Below are 20,613 nucleotides of genomic sequence, written 5' to 3'. Positions count from 1 at the left end.
GAGGTATCTTGTGGCACAGCTCCCACTTTTCCTTCCACAAAGTTCATTTCAGACAAACTTTATTTCAAATGCAGATAGCCAGCAGTTGTTTGGTAATATATGCTAAGCAAATTCAATGCAACACAGTGTAGGCTGCATCATGAAAAAAATAATTAATAAAATATCTGCTGACCAGGCTATCAAAGAAGCACAGAGTTTAAGTTACAAATTTTATTTTCTAAGGGAGTGAAATTTATGCAATAAAAGAGTTTCTTCAGACTTCATAATAGCTTTTGAACACAGTAGGAAACATCAACCAAGCTTTTAAGATGAAGATCATTAAACCCCTGCAAAATTCACACACATACACAATCAGTATTTGGGTAGAAAGGGGGAAGATAAGCAGAACTGACTGTGTCAGTCAATCAAACAGGATTCACATAGTTTAGAAATACCCACCACAAGCAAGCATTTCATAGGGAAAAATGAGAGCAGAAGAGAAGAGATTTATTGTACTAGAGGATAGAGAAAGGAACAAAGAATACAAATCTGTAGGAAACTGGGCCTCCTTATTTTCATTCCTTAGAGAAGAACATATTCTGTTAAATCAAGCAGAAAATTACGTATTGTCTTTTTGGTTTTCTTGGACAACTCCCAGAGTACTTAATGACAGGGTTGAAAAATGTGGACTTTGATCGTATCAGTGGACCTTCTTGCCTGCAGAGAGCCCAAAATGCCATGAAACAATGGCAGATTTTTGAGCCTAGTCCTTTTCTGTAGGAGACAAGGGATTAACTTAAGTACTTGGGGCTCTAAATTTATCTTTCTTACTGCAACAAGTATCTACTAGTCTGAAGGAAAAGTTGACAAAGATTAAGTTTTTCCTAAGGTTCTTCTCTCTGTTTTTAAAGTGACATGGTTTGTTTTTAAAAATAGATGGAGAAAAAAAAACGCATAATTTTTTACCCTCTTTTTTTAGACATCAGTTCCTGTTCTATTGCAGACATTCACACACACACACGTGGATGTGCAGAGTTTGGGTCATATAATAAAACAAGCTATTGATCAGCTTTCAGTTCTTTTTAGAACAGCAAGCTTCCTCCTATCAATTGCCATAAATATGTTCCCCCTAGAGAGAACAACCCTGGGGCAAGCTCACTTTGTAAACCACTTGGGGAAGTTTACAAAATGGGATGGTTTTGAAGATAAGCCAGTATTTTTGTACAAATTTGTTGCATTGTCTCAAATACATTTAGTAATTAGAATGCATTTTTTGTAGTATTTCCATAATCAGATTTGGGATTAAACGAATCCAACCTGGCAAGATAGGGAAGAACATCTCTTTCCTAGCCTTTGGTTTACTTCAGTGTAGAACATTAGCAAGGTGAACACTACCTATACTAATGAACAAATGCGAATGCCCTCATCTGTTTAAGAGTTCATAGGATGAAGGCCTTTGCAGCTGGACTGAATAGTGTACTGAAATTAAAATTATAACCCAGCATCCAATGCAGAGAAAGATAAGCACTAAAATGCCAGAAAAGAAAGGAGCTCCAAGGAAACCAAAGGAAAGCTGAAGTAGTATGTATCACTTATATTAGTGTCTCATGGTTTTACTTCCTCTTACTGTGATCCTTTGCTGTTATCACATGATGATCAGCAAGAGTCATCCATACGGGGGTTCATAACTGCTGTCTTCAGATTTCTGCCTTTATTTATCTCCACAGTACAGCTCAAACTGAAATTGCTATAGCAATTATAACAATTCAAGTTCATACCTTAAGTAGAGATCAGGGGAAGCTACTGCAGCAAATAATCTGGATAGATGCAGTCTCTAGCATATATACTGTAAGAGCTGCTTATGCATAGGCAATAGTATTCTCCACTTTAAGGAGTGGTTGGTTGAGTTGTAGCCCCTCTTCAGTAAAACCCTTGCCTTGTCTATACATATGCAGCCTTAGCTGGCCCAATACTTTTGTTTTAGGGCTTTATATATTTTCATAATAGGGAAAGAGAGACCAGGAAAGTGAGAGGAATTTATGAAACCTGATTCAAGGCCTTAGATCTATTCTTTCTGGGCTTCTTACGTAGAAAAAAGACTAGCTGTAGAACTATTTAGCGCACATAAGTTTAATTTCCTGAATTGAATAATTTCTACAGAATCTAGTTCTTTCCACTAAGTTCCCATATAAAGGACACGAGCAGATCAGCTTTATTAATACCCCTCAAATTACCCCAGAATTGGATGTTGTTATTGGTGTGATTAATTTGATCTGTATTCAAATATTTAGTCATTTGCCTGCTCTGTTACCTCTGCAGTGTAGTAAAGCAGCTGGCTTGGGGGACAGCAATAGTTAATCAGCCACAGCATCACAGGACATTGGCTGGGCTACAAATCTACCTAAATACAGTACTTGCTAATGTCCAAGCAGTCCTGGCTGCCTGACTGGGCTGAACTACCTCAGGTAGGACTTTCCTACACTGACAGGTGCAACTATGTAAAGTGGGCTTAATCCACAACTTATGTTTTACATCCTTGGCTAGGCCTTAGCATGAGGGACCCAAAGCCTAATTAGCACAGTGAATTCCTGCTGTTTTTGTAGTTAAAATGGCTTTCCTTTTGTCAGCTGAATAGTTATCATCATAAGCCGAGTTCTGGTGCTGATTGTCTTTATAAAGCAAATACATTGCAGATGAACAGCTGACAATCTATTTGACTAGAGTAAGACAAAAGAATCATGGTGCAGCTGAATAACCCAGATGCCCAGATAAAGGTTAGGAAATTCAATTAGGATGATGTTTTCATAGCAAAAGGATTATGCCATGTATAAAGGCCACCATTGAACTACAGCTTTTGTAGGGCTAAATACATAGGGAAGCTAGTGTGATCCAGTTAGGGAATGAAAATTCCCTCCCATAAGCAATGGCAAGTTAAAGTTTTGCCAAATCACTGTTTCTGCTCACTATACCCATTCCCACTCTCTCATATGCTTACGCCTTTCTTCCTCAACTTCAACATCTTCATCTGACCAAGTATCTAATATCAACTGTCCTGCTGAATTTCTTGTCCTGAGCAACTCTGACTGCATCTCCACCACTGTATCCAAGCACTTTTTGTGTGATGTCTCATCTTGTTGCATGATTTCTCCAAGGTCATCCACAGACCAAGAATGTTCTCAATATGGTGGGTGACCTGCTTCTAGCTACAAAATGGCATCTCTTCTCCTGTACTTGTTTATCTTCATTCTTCATCTGACATTGTTGATCACTTCAAAGACCTACATTAGTTTGCCAGTTTCTAATGCACGTTCCCATGCAGTGCCATTTCTTCCTTCTGCTAACCATCCCCATTCTCTCCTATATGTGTTAACTGTTCCCTCCTTAAATGGTGTATCATCACATCACTCTCTTTTTATCTTTTAATCCAAGATCTTCTTCACTGTACCTAGATTTACATCTGTGGCTATGATGGGAGGAGTTACTTCCATCTCTTGATAGATAGCCAGTAATGAGTGGAAGCACGGAGGACTAAAAATCACTCTCTTTCACGCATTACTGTGGGTAAGGAGTACAATGAAGTTATCTCACTGGTTTACAGCTTGGATATTATCACTGCTTTTACTTTTCCCTCCCATATCCTGGCTCTCAGTTAACACTATTAAACTTTAATGCCCATGTCTTTCAAATATTGTCAAGACATGACTGACTATATAAAGGACACTCTGTATCCATCACCTATTTTATCTGTAATTCTTATACAGTTTCCTTTAGCTTTATGCAGCAGATTTATTTCACCTTTGTGGGAACCCTGAGTTGGGTTCCAGTTGTCTTCTGTGTCACAATCCAAACAGAGCTGGTCAGAAACAGAAAGGAAAGAATTAAATATTTGCCTCCCTATCTTTTTATAGACAGTTTCCACTGAGAAAACCTGTAAAGAGTTTAAGAACAATTACATTTAACTGCTACAAGCTTCAATTCTGAGAAAGAATGGCAAACAAATTTGGAGAGTTATAATTCAGACAATGCTTGCATCATGTCTCAAGGTCTTAATTTCTCCTAAAACATTTTAGTTTAAAATGTCACAACCTAGAGTGCTTTAGCAAATTGGTTATGGAACCTGAAGTAATACCAAAGCATTGATTTATGCAACAGTTGGCAAGAAAACTTTCCAGCAAGTGTTTTATTATGCTCTGTCCCCACCTTTGCCAATGTCATCAGATTAAGACCTTACCTAAAATTATTTAGAAAATAGAGTCCTTCCTAACATCCAAGCCCGTCAGCCTCACTCATCAAATGCATGAGATATATCATTCCTATTTCACTTATGTTCAGGGAAGATGTTCAAGTAAACAAGACTGAAATGCTCAGCAGCAGTCCTAAATTTAACTTAAACAGGCTTTGTGTGAACTGTCAATATAGCAGCTCATCTTTTTGTATATGTGTGTAATAAGAAGGATGAATTATGCCCTAAGAGGGGTTATTTTTTACATAATGTACTCAGCACTGAGAAAAAAACACCACCTGGGGGGAAAAAGATTAAATGTTCAATTAACAAAATTCTGATGGTCTTTTCTGAGCCAGCTTAGTCTTACCTGGGGTGTTATTACAGGAAGTGTTTTCTTTACTAAAGTAGGGTTAGGCTACTTTAGTAGCCTAAAGAAAGAGGAAAAAAAGTCTTCTCGTGACTCATGACTTTTAAACAGGGTATTCACATTGTCATCTGGCACTTTATTTATATGCTTTTGTGCCAGAAATCTTCCCAATATCCACAGATACTGAAATATTTCAGGATATATAATTGTAAAAAAAATAAAAAAATATGGGATTTGGACTGATGGTACATCTGGTTCAACATCAAGCCTCCAGCAGTGGTCAGTACAGACAATGTTGCGGGAAACACCTTAGAGGTAAGCAATGGGAAATTTTATTCCCCAAGTCTATCATCCAGGTTAATGTACGTCCTTAGACAAGGGGTTTTGTTTGTTTGTTTTAATTGAGTCTTACGACTCCAAACAATCTTGTGCTGTAATTCAGGGTGTTCTTGCTATCATGTTAGCTGCATTTTGTACTCACAGACATGTCAAAGCTGGGACCGGTTGTACCAAACACTAAGCAAAACGCTACAAGCACACTGTTCCTACCCCAGAAAGCTTACAGTCTAAGTAGACTCACATGGATAACCTCATTAACTCAATTACATTTGTTCGCTTCCCCCTGCCTTTCACTGCTTTTGTTTTTGCATCGTGGTGCAGTAAAGAGGCATTTGATAGACAATATCAGTAGCCTTCCAGAAATTTGTGTGGTTTTGTGTGAAATTTTGCATTATTGGCAGCCTGACATTTCTCCCTGTGATGTGAAAGTCCAGCTGTGTCCCAGAGAGGAAGTCAGATGGCTTTGCACTAAACCACAATTCTCAAGGTTGTCCGTACAGGCAGGAATAAGTCAAGTGGAAATAGCTGTGAATAAACATCTGTTTAGTAGTATGCAGGATCTAAGATTTGTCTGAAAACAGAAGTCAAACAATTTCCATATATATATATATATTTTTTAAAAGATATATTTTTAATTCAACTCCTATAGTCCTCAGCACAGTTACAGTTCCTTAAACTGGCATCATCCCAAATAATTTATTAATAAGGTTGCTTTTGTTGCCAACTAAAGCCCTAACTGCATGGAAGATTTCAGAGAGACCTTAAGGCAAAACCCACACACAAGTCATCTTTATTTATAAATATACATGTGTCTTGACACAGCTGCCTTGTTCCCTCAATTAGGATCTGCTCCAGCTGCATCCTAGAACCCTCGATACTCCAGTTGGTGTAGCTTGAAATGAATAGATCCTGCCTGCTGATTCCTGAGGAAGGTATACAGAGAAAAGGCAGAAATACCTTGTCCATGACCTAGAAAACTATTCCTTATGCAAACATTAACATGTAGTATAGCTTAAGTTTCAAAGAGATGGAGTGTCAAGTTACTTAAAAATTCCTTTAATTATAGTGTCTGCTGTGAGCTATTCATATTCTTTGTTGATTAAGTTTCATTCCACATTCTGTTCTGGTTCTATTATGAAAATAAGTGCAGAGAAGAGAGCCTTGAAATATTTATAATGAGTATAGGTAAAGGCAGCTTTAGAGAACACAACTTTAAACTATCCATTAAAAAGATATCCTATATGTAAACTGCTGTGCTACAGAGTAGAATGTTGAAGAAATAGTCATAAAGTTCCGATGGAAAAGATTGGAATGTTGTTCCGATCAGGCTGTTGCATGAAGCAGAGAAACCTCCAGATCAGAATGTAATGGTTAAAGTATTGGAGAGAAATTCATTCAACACAATGAAACGGAGTTTTCTTATGTTCGGATGTGAAAACATCATCATAGGCAATTTAGCATCAGTAAGGATTAAAATTTTGAAAATATAAACGTTTGTTGGCTTCAGATGGAACAAGGAATTTTCTTGTACTGCAAAATGCAAAAAAAAGTTTGATCCAGGTCAGGTTGGTGTATACGTGCAAACCATCTGCAAAAATCATTGTACATGTTCAGTATGATGAACTTTGAAAACTGCTGTTTTTTGGGGTATTTTTGAGTTGTTGTCATCTGATGACTAAGACTGAGATACATTGCAGACATTATATAGATACCAAGAATTTCAATAACTGGAATTGATTACAAGTCTATTTCAGAGCTATCTAAAATAAGTTCTCGCTTCTTAAATGTCTTTTTAACCTAGCACATCTTGATTTTTGTTTTATAGAACCATTTGTCTAATGACTACATGAAAGTGCATTCAACCTCACTTTCTTCTGTTAAAACAATTTCTTAGTAAAACCTCAAATACAAGATGCTTCTGAATTCTTCTGCATTCTTGAGCACAACTGGTTTCTGCAGGCACACAGATGTAACTGGACTATGTGGTATTAGTTATCTCAACAGTTTGTGGCTTTTGCACATATTTCAGACTGTTTCTGCTGCTAGAAGAAAGATCCACAGAAACTGGGTTTATATTGTTACCTCATTTATCATCCCAAACCAGATAAAACGGGTCTGTTGTACTAAGCCACCTACTTGGTTCGTTATTTTTAAACGCTAAGGGTATAGCTTCTTGCCTTTCATAAGATTACCCCCCTGACATCTCTAGACAACTCATAACTTTGTATCAGTTAGAAATGATAAGGATCCAGCTTAGGGCGATCAGTTGCAGATCTTGGAAGATTGAATGTGAGCTGCTGTAACACCTCATTATCTGCTATTTATTTATTTAACGCACTCATCATGTTTTTCTTGGAAGATTTGTGTTTAAATCAAAATCCACATGCAGCATAGATAGGGCAAGTACAAATTGTTTGACACTACACCAAGGCTATTTTGGAAACATGATATAAACCTCCTTTGTCAAATTAATTGAGCACCTATTTTTCTTACTTTACCCCTACCATGTTCCCTCTTGAGGGCACGCAGGAAAGAAAAAACTTTTGTGATGAAAGAAAACGAAAAAAACCCAATCCATCCATTCAAGCAGGTAGCCTGGGTCCCATGAATATCAGTTAGTCATGTGTTATGTGGGCAGCCTGATGACCCTGCCCTGTCGTTACATAGGAACACAAGCGCTGTGCGGCCAAAGCAGCAAACCTCCTGTGACTATGGTGGAGGTATGGTGTAGCTACTGCTCTGTCCTGTTCCTCTCTCCTACATAAGCACACACTATAAGCAGGCTACAGAAGAAAGAGAAGGGAAACAAAGTACAAAAGACTACAGCTGTCATATTCTGTAGCTACTGCTTGCTTTGAGAGATCTTCCCATAGCATTAGGACTCAAAGCCACAGCGGAGGAGAGGGAGGGGGTTACGCAGACACAGACATTTCTTCCACATAGCCAGGAGCATGCGAACAGCGTTGGGTAACAGCAAGTGAAGGTAGCTGGAGGTTGGGGAGAAGGAGCTAATTACTGTTCCCTGTTCTTTTCTTTCAGTGGAGGAGTATCTTAACAATACATGCACCCTAACTACCTGCCATAGACCATCCGGTGCTTGGTGTTAAAAAAGACTTATTCCTAAATGACAGATGAAGTTTAGAGTACTCATCTGAGCCTATAAGTATGATCAACTTTTTTACTACAACAAAAAAAAAAAGGTTTTCTCTTCTGGACTGGGAGCTTCATAGACAGGGATTCAGTTACATATTTTCTGCTATGTTTTTAGACCCTCTAATTTCTCTGAAAGTATGTGCATATGTCAAAGTGTTATGTCTGAAATATATTTAGCTACACTAACACCTTTGGAGATAAAATACAAGTGTATGTCTGCAGCTGCTCCTAGTCCAGCCATCTCTGACTGGCACACCTTTCTGTCTTTGACGCCACCCACGCGACACTCCAAATAAGTCTCATTCACAAGTGCATAGAGTTCAATTCACCTCTTTCATTCTTCATTGCTATAAATGCCCTTTACTCTTATGCACAGCTGGTTACTGCATGGCATTCCTTCTACTTAGAAGGTGGAAAACCTCTTAAGAACATAAGGCCATTCAGAACTGCTCCCTGGGATGGCTATAAACTAAAACCCCAAATTCAGCCTTCTTTCCTATGAGGTGATTCCAATATAATCCCAGGAGAGTTCCAGAGACTGCCGGCAACGTGTAGGCCAGTTAGCCTTGTATCCAGCCAGAATCCTTATTTAGCATCTCCACTGTGTTTTTCCTCAGCTCTTAGATCATTTCTAAAATATACCTTTAATAAAAGTAATAAATATAATGGTCATAATGCAACCTTACCTTATTTCCTGCTAAAATGCATTCTGATGTGGATTCAGCAACTTCTACTTGTGTTTAGTAACATTTCCACACAGACTATACTTATATGAGAGTCAGAGTGTCTGGCTTTTTTTGCTCTGGGCACCATTTCCAGTCACATGAACTGGGAACAGCTTGATTCAGATGTTAACAGCCACTGACATTTGCAGGAATGTTGTTTAAACAACAACAAAAAAAAAAATAAATGCCTTGAGAAATTTCACTGCTTAAAAGGCTTATGACAAGAGTTATTGAAAATACAGTATGCGTGCTATTTGTGAGGAACAGTAGCATAATATAAGTGTTCATGGTAACATGACACATAGCTATATAGTACGTTAAGGAGCAAAACATATTGAATAAAGTTCTGTCCTGACTTTCATGTCTTCACAAGCTCACTGAAGTAGGACTTGTGCGCAAATCAGGGAAGAATCTGACTTTGATTTTAAATGGGTGTCAGAGTTTGAGACATTAAATGAGATGAATTCTACCTCTGGATGACAAAAGTGATGAATTAGAAATCTATGATTGGCACCTAAGCCTCCAGTAAACTGCCTTCCCTCTCTTCATTTATTTTAAACACTTTTTTCAATTTTGTAAAGGGATTTATTTTTATTGTCTTAGATTTGAAGGAGCTCTCCATCAGGTTTGCAACATTGCGAGGGGAAGGGGAAAGACGACAGATTTGTGGTTTACATTTCACAGGACTGCAGTAATGGAGACACTTGGAGTTTAGCTCTTGTTTGTTTCAACTCATTTCAGTCTCTGAGGAAATCTCATGTTCAGAAGGTGACCTCAAGGGGCATAGCTATGTCCCTGAATCATTGTATTACAGGGTAAGAGGTAGCTGGGTCCAAGCATCTGACAGACTCTTACGTGGATTATTTTAAGCCTTCCTCCCACCTGAGATGCTTCCTTTCTGCACTCTGTGGTCTTTTAAAGTGAACCAAAAAAATTGAAGACCTCATAAAGCCTACAAGGAACGTTCAGAAGTGTTAAAACCTTTTGCCTCTTGAGATCAGTGAGAGAGGAAAAAATACATTTAACTGGGTTTGAGTTAGATAGATTAAAGCAATACATGCACATTGTCCCTTTATAACTTTTGCATGGTTCTGGGAGGAGAATATTGGTATTTTTCTAAGGAGAAACAGAGAAAAAAGGAAGTCATATAGTTCTTTCCTCTTTCCCCATCAGCATGGTTCCCACAGCTCTTGCACCTTCATCCAAAGAGGTGACCAAACAACTGGCAAACCAAGTTTCCGTGCTATGTACAGGAGGGAAAAGGAATTGATAGATGTGCAGTGGTGCAGAGCAGTTGTTCTAACACAGCTAGTAAATACCTGCTGTCTAACACATGCTTTGCAGGAAAAGCCTATACACGTTTTGTGGATGTCAGCCTTCCTAACTACGCGCAGATCACCTGTATCATACTTGTACATTAAGTCCATCCAACATTTGTCAGAAAGGGGCTGATTTTGTATGTTTGGTATGGGCAATCAAAGGAAAGAAGCAAAGCCATTTACTAAGGGATATTCTTAGCCGGATTTTTTTTGTTCAGGAGCTAATGGCAATCTAATTTAGTGATCACGTCCCTCAAAGACTAATTAATGTCAGGAAACTCCCCCTTCATATGCATTTTGGATACAATAAGCATGTTAGACTGAATGATCATGAGCTACACAGCCAGTGCTTGTGTTCCGCAGAAACGGCGGGGGTAGGTAGTGTTTCAGCAAGAGCTACTATCCATGTGGTGCAGCATCCACACTGGCAGAACTGTCTGATGCCTGCCAATAATTGAGAATAGATGTAATCTTGTCATTTGCTTTGAAAATTCTCCCGAAAGATATGTAATTCTTAGGAAAAACCAGATCCATCATAACCCTGTATATTTCTCCTAAAAGCTAGATATAATGAGACAGTGAGTAAAACAGTTGTTTCATTTAGTTTGAAAGAATCAGAAGATATTACTTTCTTTGTCATATTTTCAGTCTAGATTACAGTTAAAGAATTAAACGTTCCTCTAAAAAAAATAGTTTTAGCCGAAAGGTGTGAAATTTCGATACTCCAGAAGGAAGAATTCCAGCAGCCTTCAAACACAGCCATAGGAACATCACAGTATTCCTGCTTCATAAGATTTCTTCCCCAACCCAGGATTTAAAGGAATAGACCTAAAGGAGATTAGGTGGGTCACTATTTTCTCCTCCCCCCCACTGGCTGCATCATCATTATTAAGGCACTGAATTAGACAGAACAAAGACATCATAACCATCTGAGAACTCCACAGTCCAAAAGAGGGTGATTTATACTGTCCGAGTGGGTTAGCAACATTATCATAAAGATGTCATTTGAGACTATTTCATGAAGACAGCTCATGAAGTAATAAGTGATATTTGGAGGAAGGAAGATGGTGCCAGCAAGATAAGAAACTACAGGAAGGCCGGAAAATATCTTTTGTTTAAAAACAAACAAAAGAGACCTGGTAAGATTGCTTTAAAAATTGAATAGGAAAACTTCCCTTTGAATTAGTTTTGTCTGTAGAACAGCGACAGCAGTAACTTAAACAGAGACTGAATATGCTCCAGCTCACCAGCCTACAGAGCTCCCTCCACTTCAGTTATCAGACTGTGTGGGATCCCCTGAACTTATGATCCAGGTTTCAATCCCCCAAGGAGGGCTATGCACTGATCATTTACTGAGTCACACATGTGGGTGGATTTTGTGTCTTTAGCACTACATGAGCTAGTTTAACTGCAGCTGAAAGTCAGAGAAATTGCTCCTGAACCTGTTTTCCTCCAGTTATCAAATCATTCTTTCTTAATGTTAAGACAGGGTCGATCAAAACTGATGCCCTACAAAGAAAGCGCCGTATGGAGGTGTTTTGCTACAAGACATCTCCCAAGGTTCTAGTCAGTCAAGAGGGGAAAGTGGATTTTAATTCATTGTTTCTACCTGTCAGGAACAAAATATACTGAAGTTGCCATATTAAATAGCAGTGTCTAGGAAATTGCAACGATGGAAGAGCCAGAGGACATGGGTTTTGTTTGTTCTCTTGGTTGGGTTTTATTTTTTGGTGCAGGGCACAAATACAAACCCAGCTTTGGTGAAATATAAGTAGAAGATAGCATGCATTAAAAATCATTGCCCTGCCAAAAGTCATGCCCAGGGTAGAAATATAAGAATGTTTTTTCCACTGTCCAAAGTAGTATCTAGAATGAGATTAAATGAGAGTAGCTGCCTTTCCCCCTACAAGCTGTTGAGGGCAAGCTAGAAATGTTATTTCTTGGAAATTGAGTCTCCAGGTACAAAAGCTTTTGTGAAGAATCTTGCAGAGGTTCTTGATCTTAAAAAGTCAGAACTCTGCTTTCTTTATGTAACACAGTCTCCTCAGAGGAGGTGATTGTTACAGCTAAGTACCCTGTAATAGCCTTGCTACTTGCCCTCCATATGCTGGAAATGAAAAGTTAATTTAGATTTTGAAGGAACCATTAACATCCCACCAAGTTCTAATCCTGCTCCCATTACCAAAATGGGGCTTTAGGACTGAAAGCCACACAACACGATTCTAGCAGTATCCTTAAGAACTGTAACTCGGAGCACATCACTGTTTCAGAAATGCAAAGCAGCAAACAGAATAGTTTTAATATAAGGAAGTGTGTTCAGTAAGTACACGTTCCTTTGCTTGAAAGTTCAGCACATAGCAAGCTCTTTCACTGCTTTCAAATCCTGTGATATAATATTTGATCCGATTTCTCGGTTCTGCTAGATGTGTGATGTGCCAGTATTCATGATTATCCAGGCACTGAAATTGTTGCATATAGAAAAATAGAGCATTTTAAACTGAGTTGCTGATCAAGATAGAAGAGGATCACACCTCAGTGGAGGCACTCAAAGGACATGGGAAAAAGCCAAATTATGGAGCAACATGAAGGTCTGCGCTTCCATTACTGCTCAGAAGTGTATCTTACTTTACACATACAGGGAGAGAAAAAAAAAAAAAAATCTTCTAATATCCTTTTTTTTTTGTGGACATTTTGTCAGGTGAATCATCTCTCTGGCACAGAAACCCATAGGAAATTAAGCGATAAATCTCTATAAATTTGTCTTTAGTTTTTAACCTTTATTTTACCTTCTGGTCATTATTTCAAACCCACTTACTGAAATACTGCTGAACATACTGCTTTGTCAGAGCTCCAGCAGAGTGCTGCATAGAGTAAGTTAAGGTAGCTATTTTGCATAAGCACGTTTTTTTATACGATATAAAGCGTCCTCAGAACACCGGATGGATATTATTAAATTTTATGGTATCCTGTACAGAGATAGCACTCATTTTATGGAGACAGAGAGAGTTATAAAGTAATTAGAGTATCAACTTGGCCGTTACATCATATTCTGCATTTCAAAGGCTGAGGCAGAATTCCCAGAAAAGTCCTACATTTTGGGGACAGACAGGACTACTGTTGAAAGGGTACATTATTACCTTAAAATAAAAATCCCATCAGACAGCAGAAATGGCCAGAAATAGTAGAGAATATGTCTACAATAACTATACTACTGTGAAACATGCAATTCTTGCTCTCAGCCTGAAACAGCAACTTCATTGCTCTGCTAGCTGCTGTTGGCTGCAGGAAAAGCACCAGGCAGGATTTTCTGTGACTTTTCCATGTATGTGGGCCTGAGGAGAATCATAATCCCAGTATATGGGATATGTTGTATACCCTAGAAATTAGGTGCATGCCAGTGAATATATTCCCAGTTTTAACACTCTACCTACTGTGTCTGTCATGCCGCATCTAAGAGAGAAGAATCTGCGTGATGAAAGAAAGATAGCAAGAAGATAAAGAGAAGATAAAAGCTAGCCTCATCATTAAGAAAATAAAGTTGTTGACTTTGTTTATAGGAAACCGTAGCGTTGTTTTCTAACAATTGCAAGGATTGGGAAAGTGTTTCACAGTTCAAACTGAAAATTAATTTTAGCATCTGTCATCATTTTCTGAGCAGATCCTAGGTAATTAATGCAGCTGAACTTGTAAGTAACGTTTTGCATGCTCAGCAGACACATGAATCAGGAGGGGGCCACCAACAGCAGTAGAAAACTCACAGATGTCTCGGTATTGTGGTGTCCCTTTTACAATCATGGAAGCATGGATAGACAATATACCTTGCCAAAAGCTGTCCAGCAATTAGGCGACAGAACTGCCTCGAGCCCAAGGCCTGCACCCAACTCACTGAAGACCACAGTCCTTAAGAGAAGCCCATCACTTTAACTAAAGCTTTGTCTCTCTTTTGGGGTCCCCAGCTGGTCCTCAGACTCCACTTCTCAGGAAGGTGTACCTGCTTGGTAGTGCAAGTTGTGCCGAAGAAGACAGACACTCTGTTTAAGGACAAAGAGAGGAAGATTTGGCTGTAGATACAACCATCTCCTTTCAGCTGTTCCTCAGGCAAGAGATGGAGAGGAAACTCTGTATGCAGGTGGCCACAGAGATATATTCTCTAACGTTTGTTACAAAAACATATCCTGCCTAAAGCTGAAGCTACAAGTGCTGTAACAGATTTTCTCACATCACCTTTCAAACCAACCCACCAACATGAAGTTTGCTACTGATAAAAGCATGTTGTTTTGATATACAGTTTGTATGCTTTATATGCCACTCCCTGCTTATGCGGTTCTTTTTCTTCATTCAGTGCGCAGTTTCTTATTAAAGAAAAACAAATTTGCTTATGAACATTTTCCTCCCTCCACAGCAACCTATGGATATTTTAAGATACATGCATGAACGAAGTTTTTCCATAATAGTCCCATTCTTGAACTCGGTAACCTTTCTGTGTTTTAGTTTGAAATAAAGCAAGTTACATTTTGCTTCCAGGTAAAAGGTTCCTACCCTTAAGATGTAAAACATTAGCTGTATAAACCAACCAACCACAATTACTTCTGTTTGCAGAAGGCTTCTTGCAAGACATCTTTATGGTGTAAATATAACTATAACTTGTAACAGAGATAATACTGGCTAAAAATTATAAAAATAAAAACCCCTAAACGTTTAAACAATTCTGATTTAAATGAACATATAAAGATACATTTCTTAAGACAATACTTTAAGACCCAGTAGAAGCCTGAGGAATTCACTAAAATGGCAGAAGACTTACCTTCAGGAGAATCAGCATGGAAGCTCTTGTTTCTTTTTTACCTTGCACTTGATCAAATGCTTGTAGCAAGACTTACTGCTGACTCCCTCCACCTCTGTAGTGGTCAAAAAAAAAAACGATAGCCAAAATCTAAGCACTCCTATAGGTTTGGCAAACTGAAGAGCAGTAACGTCTGGCTTTTTGCCTGAAATTAACTGGAGAAATGTATTACAGGCTGTGCTCTTATCATCAGCTGCCAAGAAGCATTTAGATAATACCCCTTCACAAGAGGAAAAAGGAAGATTTTTCTTTCTTTCCAGAGAAATGCACGTACCAGACAACACTATCAAGAAGATAACAATTAAGAACTGACTGGTGAGTATCAGAGAAAAAAAAGTTATTCCATTTAGTTTTTCCTTTAAAAAAATGTAATTCCAAATGTAGAGGGAGACAATTACCTTTTCCTATGGATTTCAGGGTGAAGAACCCAGTTGATAAACAAAGTTTCAGCTTTAAGGTACTTTGCCTAGGTATCTTGTTTGAGCACTGAAAATCAGACCTACTTTTTCCTCTTTTATAGATCATCAGTAGAAATTAACATTTCTGCAGGGCTGTGAAACTGCACCTGTGGCTCTTTACCATCCCTTCTGGCTCTGCCACAGGTGTCCCAGTGCCTGTGCCAGCGGTGCATTAACCCTGTCAGCAAAGGATTTACATGTATCCTTCTCTGTGGGCTGTGTTAAGACTCTACAGGGAGGAAACAGAAAACAATAAAGACTTAAAAATATGGGAAAAGGGGAAAAGAAATAGCTCCCTGAAGAGCATAAATTGAAAGCCTCTATTCTGCTAATAGCTATTAGCATAACAACTTACATGGTGCACAGACATCAGGGTAATCTCTGTTTATACCCTTAAGTGAGCAGACAAAACTGAGCATAAGTGCATCTTACATTTGGATGAAGGTGGATGAATGTTGTGGCAGAGAATAGAACAGGACAAAGGAGAAAATAGCAGAAATAAAATAAGATTAAAATGAAGATAAGCAGGCAAGAGAGAAACTGGAATAGGAGACAAAAAGAGATTAGGTAGAAAGAATATGGCATAAAATTTTTTTTCCTCCCCTTACTTCTTGCATCACATCATGTGGCAGGAAAGGCCTGGAGTGGCAGGCATTCTCTAAGACCATGACCATCAGCCTGGCTCCCTTGAGTGGAGGGTCCCAGTGGTCTGCTTTAGGCAATAGCAGCAGGAGCTTCTTCCCAGCCCTGGACGAGCCATGTGTCCGCTGTGGCTAGTGGGGGATCAGGGCTTAGCCTGGCCAACGGGGCTGTGCAGCAGGAGAGATGCCTCAGCACACTGCTAAAACAAGGGGCTGTGGGGAACAACCGCATTCTTTCACACAGGAGCAAGCTGTTGAATGCCTTCCCATAAGATTGACAGTCCTGCTGGCAGAGCAGAAGGGTTTTTTGTCTCCTCACTGGTAGCAGATCCTCTCTGCTCTGCCTGCACGGTGACGCACAAAACTGTGAGGGTTGGCACTGAATTCTTCTGGACCTGTCTTAGGCAGAGCAGATGTAACACAGCTTCGCAGTCCACAGCCCTGTGCTGTAGGCTGGCAAGCCAACTAGGATGGTAGCTGTATCATCCCCAGTCTTTCAGTGTTAACATTGATAAGCAACACCACTTTTCCCCATGCATACAAAGTCTTTTAAATCATCACCGCAGAATTTACCTTGGGCTGGTCTGGCTCCACTGGGCTGATAAAAGCTTGTCTTGTACAGAATAACGTCTGCTGCATGATCTGCAGCGCTAGAGCTACACTCAGTGAGGTTCAGTAAACTCACAGCTATGAAGCAGAGGAGGTGCTGCTCAGATAGAAAGCTGGATGCAGGCAGAGTAATGAAGGCAGGAGACACCTGCGGCACAGCACAGTAATTAGAGCTTAAATTGTGATTAATCCCCAGGAAAATCTTTCTGTTTAGGCACTGACAAATACTTTGTTTCAATCAAAAGCAGTGCCACAGAATGTTCAAATATACCTAAATTCATTTTGAGGAATATTTTACTGTACCGTGAATCTAATAATTTGAGATTTTTGTCCCAAACTGCGATATAAATGAACACACACATAGCAGGCTTTTCCACCGGCACATATTCCATTTTCATATCAGTTAACCAAAATCATTACGAACTATTTAACTCAGCCATGGGAAAAAGGGTGATGGCCTCAGTATGAGAATACAGATCAACTCCTAGACTTATCTTTTAATCAAAGAAGGTTTAAGCATTTGTATAAAGGTGAGCATGTGGATGGACGGTTGGTTGAACAGAAAAAAGCTGTAGGTTGGATGCAGCTGGTTATGTCTCTGTCAGCTACACTTTCATAAGGAAGCAGTTACAGTTAAGCTGTGAAAAACTTTGTGAAGGTTTGTGCATTTTTGATCATAAAATGAATACTTGTTTTGTTTTCACATGTATTTGTTAGGCTTTTCTGGATAGTTTGATTAGCAAAATAGCATCTTGGGAAAATAAACAATCCCCGGGCATGGGTTTTCATTCACATTTATTGACAGAGCAAACTAATGAAGTGGAGCTAGGCTTATATACCAAATTAAAAATCTAATACTGAAATTGGGAATCAATCTCCTGGTTAGTATTGCCAATGATGTCAGCAGGATGGCACTTATGAACATTCAAACAGGTATATGAGCCTGCTTTGCTGTTCAGTGTTATATTATTTTCTTCTGCACCTAAAGAAATAAGTATGGCTAAGCTAGCAATTTCTTTAGAATAGTTACTATTTTTCAAATATACCTTAAAGATTTCAAATCAAGTTTTTCTCCTCTAAACCATGCAAACATGAAACTGCATATAACCATCCAACATCAGAAAGGGGAGCAGAAAGGGGAGCATTAAGAAAAACACCAAAATGTAGCACTAAACCCACAGAAGCTGTCAGTGCTGCAGCTTTTAAAATCAGTATCTTTCTCATCCTGTACCCAAGTTTTCCCTTCTTAGGCTCCTTCTCTGATCTCTCTTTTTGTATACCTTGAAACTGCTCTCTTTCCCTAAGCCCCAGTTATTTGTTCTTCCGTGTCTTGGCTCTTGCTTTTACTTTAAAAAATTGTCTTTTTCTGTTAAAATGTGATGAAACAATTCATACCTGGAAATGAATGTGAAAAACCCCAGGGTATGATGGTGGGACTGTTAAGGAGTTATAGCATGTTCATCTGTCATTTGGGCTTAACAGGGGAAGAATGTGAAAAAATGACCATCCTTTACTGCCAGGGCAGAAAGAAACAGATTATATAGGCTAGAGGCTATTAGTTTTTGGATGAGTGGAACCTGAAAGACAGCAATGTATTAAGATAAATACTTTTGAAATTAAAGCATTTCTACTAGGGGGAAAAAAAAAAAAATCAGCTTTCTTGATGTCAGTGGCTCACATAAATGATGCAAAGCCTTAGCAGTCCCAAGCCCAGCAGTGTGTTTCAGGGAACCCAGTTTAGTTAGTTACACACAGAGCCTGCAGCAAGGTGAAGGTTCCTGCAAATGGTAACTCATTGTCCTTTAATGTTGGGTGAAATCTGCCTACATCCAACAAGCAGAAAACCCAAAGCTTGAGATAATACCTGAACGGTTTCCAGTTTCTGAGATAGGTGTATCCATGTACTTGGGATTCCCAGTATCACGTCCTCCGCCCGGAGGGCAGCTTTCTAACCAAGGAGGGCATGCCCTTGTGTAAACGCAAGAGTTAGCAGTGGTGCAGTGCTTTTGCAGAGCAGGAAGTGGTTAAAGATGTAGGAAACCTGGTGAAGGTCCAACTCCCAGTCACCAGGGCCAGAGAAAGTCTCTGGTCCCCAGCTAGAGAAGGGCACAAGCCGGGCAAGGTGGGAGGCAGCCCCTGCCCACTGGCTAAGCCTGGGGCATGGCCCAGTCAGCACTGCAAAGTGCATGGGGTGGGAAGGAAAGATGGCACAGGGGACTCCGACTCGCTCAGTGGCATGGCTGCAAAGGTGAACCTCGCCTTCCAGACCTTGCTTCCAGCAGTCTGTATGCGCATTGGGTTACATAGTCTTTGGAAAGGGAGACATTCTGTGGAGCAGGTATTCAGACATCACCCTCCTCAGGTGCATGCCTTGACTATTTGCCTGCATGGGTGCCCTGAGAGTTGGCAATATGGTGTAGGAGGATGTAATAAGACGGATGTATTTGCTTAGAGTGAAAAACCCTGAGATGATACTGACCCCTCCCGATTAGCTCCTAGATGTTCTGCCTTTGAAGAAAACATCAGAGGAACAATCTTAAGTACTTCTGTTACAGGTTTTCTTTTTCCTTGTGACACGTAATGTTCAGTTACATGTCAAGAACCACGATCCAAGAACTATGATCAAGAACTATTTTACCAAAGAGATACTTTCTTGGTTTTTACTTGTCCAGAAAGTAGAATTTAGGAATAAATACCATTTAACATCATGTACACTTTTATTTTATTTGGATGGTGTGCATGGTGTAGGTATATATAGATCTATAGCTGCAGATACTCATATAGTTATATATTTAATGTAAAAAGACTACAAGTAAATTTAACAGGAGAACATATTTAATCCATTTTTAACAATCTAAATTTTAAAAAAATTGAGATATCAATTTTCTTGATATATTGTCATACTTTCTTATAACATTCTTTTCTAGCTAGACTGCTTCTGCCATCAGCCCAAGGACTGGACAGCACTTGTTCCTCACGGAGTTGTGAGGATGTCCTGGGGAGCGAGCACAGCTCTGCTTGTCACACTGCAGTCTCTCAAATGATCGTGCAGTGCCACCTACTTGTTGCTGCTGAGGTTTGCAGAAAAACAGTTACTACAATTGAAACCAACTACTTTGCTAATAGGTTATTAGGGAAATGATTCTCTTGGTTTGTTGGGAGGGAGGGGGGTCGTGTTGTTCCCCCGCCCCCAATAATATGTTATTCCAACATCATTTGTTTATAGAATATTTCAAAATTTAACTATTTTATTTCAAATTTAGAAGGCTCACATTTATTACTATGGCATACAAAACATGTTTATCTGAACAACTTACAAAGTTACTGAACTTGTAAGAGGCAATTAAGAAGTGATGCTTGAGAAGAGCAGTTACTACAAATGTAATTAACTAGAGAAAAAGAATTTCCCTCTATACGTGACAAGATCTTATGGAAATAAGAGCAAAAGGTAGCATACATTGGAGCCCCAGAGTGTAAGCATGCATATGAGAGCCTGCGGCAGTAACACAGCGCTATTCATTGGGGCTGCTCCCGCAGTTAATAGAAGGACACCCTTCAGTTCATAACCGGATTGCAGAACAATGGTAGCAGTATGGTCAGCCTCAATGTAACTATGCAGGTATAATGTAACCATAAAAGTAGCTTGCATGGTTGCTTTTTGATTTTTAAAATTACGGTGCGGCTTCTCACAGTTGTATGAAAAGTTTTCTGTCTTTCCGTAGATCTGTATCTCAGGTACTTATGTGGTAATCTGCGCTCTCACATAATCAAAGCAAAGCCAAACCAAACAAAAATAAGTATGATTCTAGCACTTACAGCTACAGAACACAATTTGAAATCACAAACATTAAAGGCTTAAAACCACAAGTATTAATTAAATAATTCCTCTTACCTCCTAGCTTCCTTTAAAAATAAATAAATGTGTAAATAAATAAACAGCCCTAATTCTGGGAGT

The sequence above is a fragment of the Aptenodytes patagonicus genome, chromosome 3 (genome assembly GCF_965638725.1).
Source record: "Aptenodytes patagonicus chromosome 3, bAptPat1.pri.cur, whole genome shotgun sequence".
Taxonomy (NCBI): Eukaryota; Metazoa; Chordata; class Aves; order Sphenisciformes; family Spheniscidae; genus Aptenodytes; species Aptenodytes patagonicus.
The sequence above is the reverse complement of the archived record's forward strand: the minus strand, read 5'-3'. Positions refer to the sequence as shown.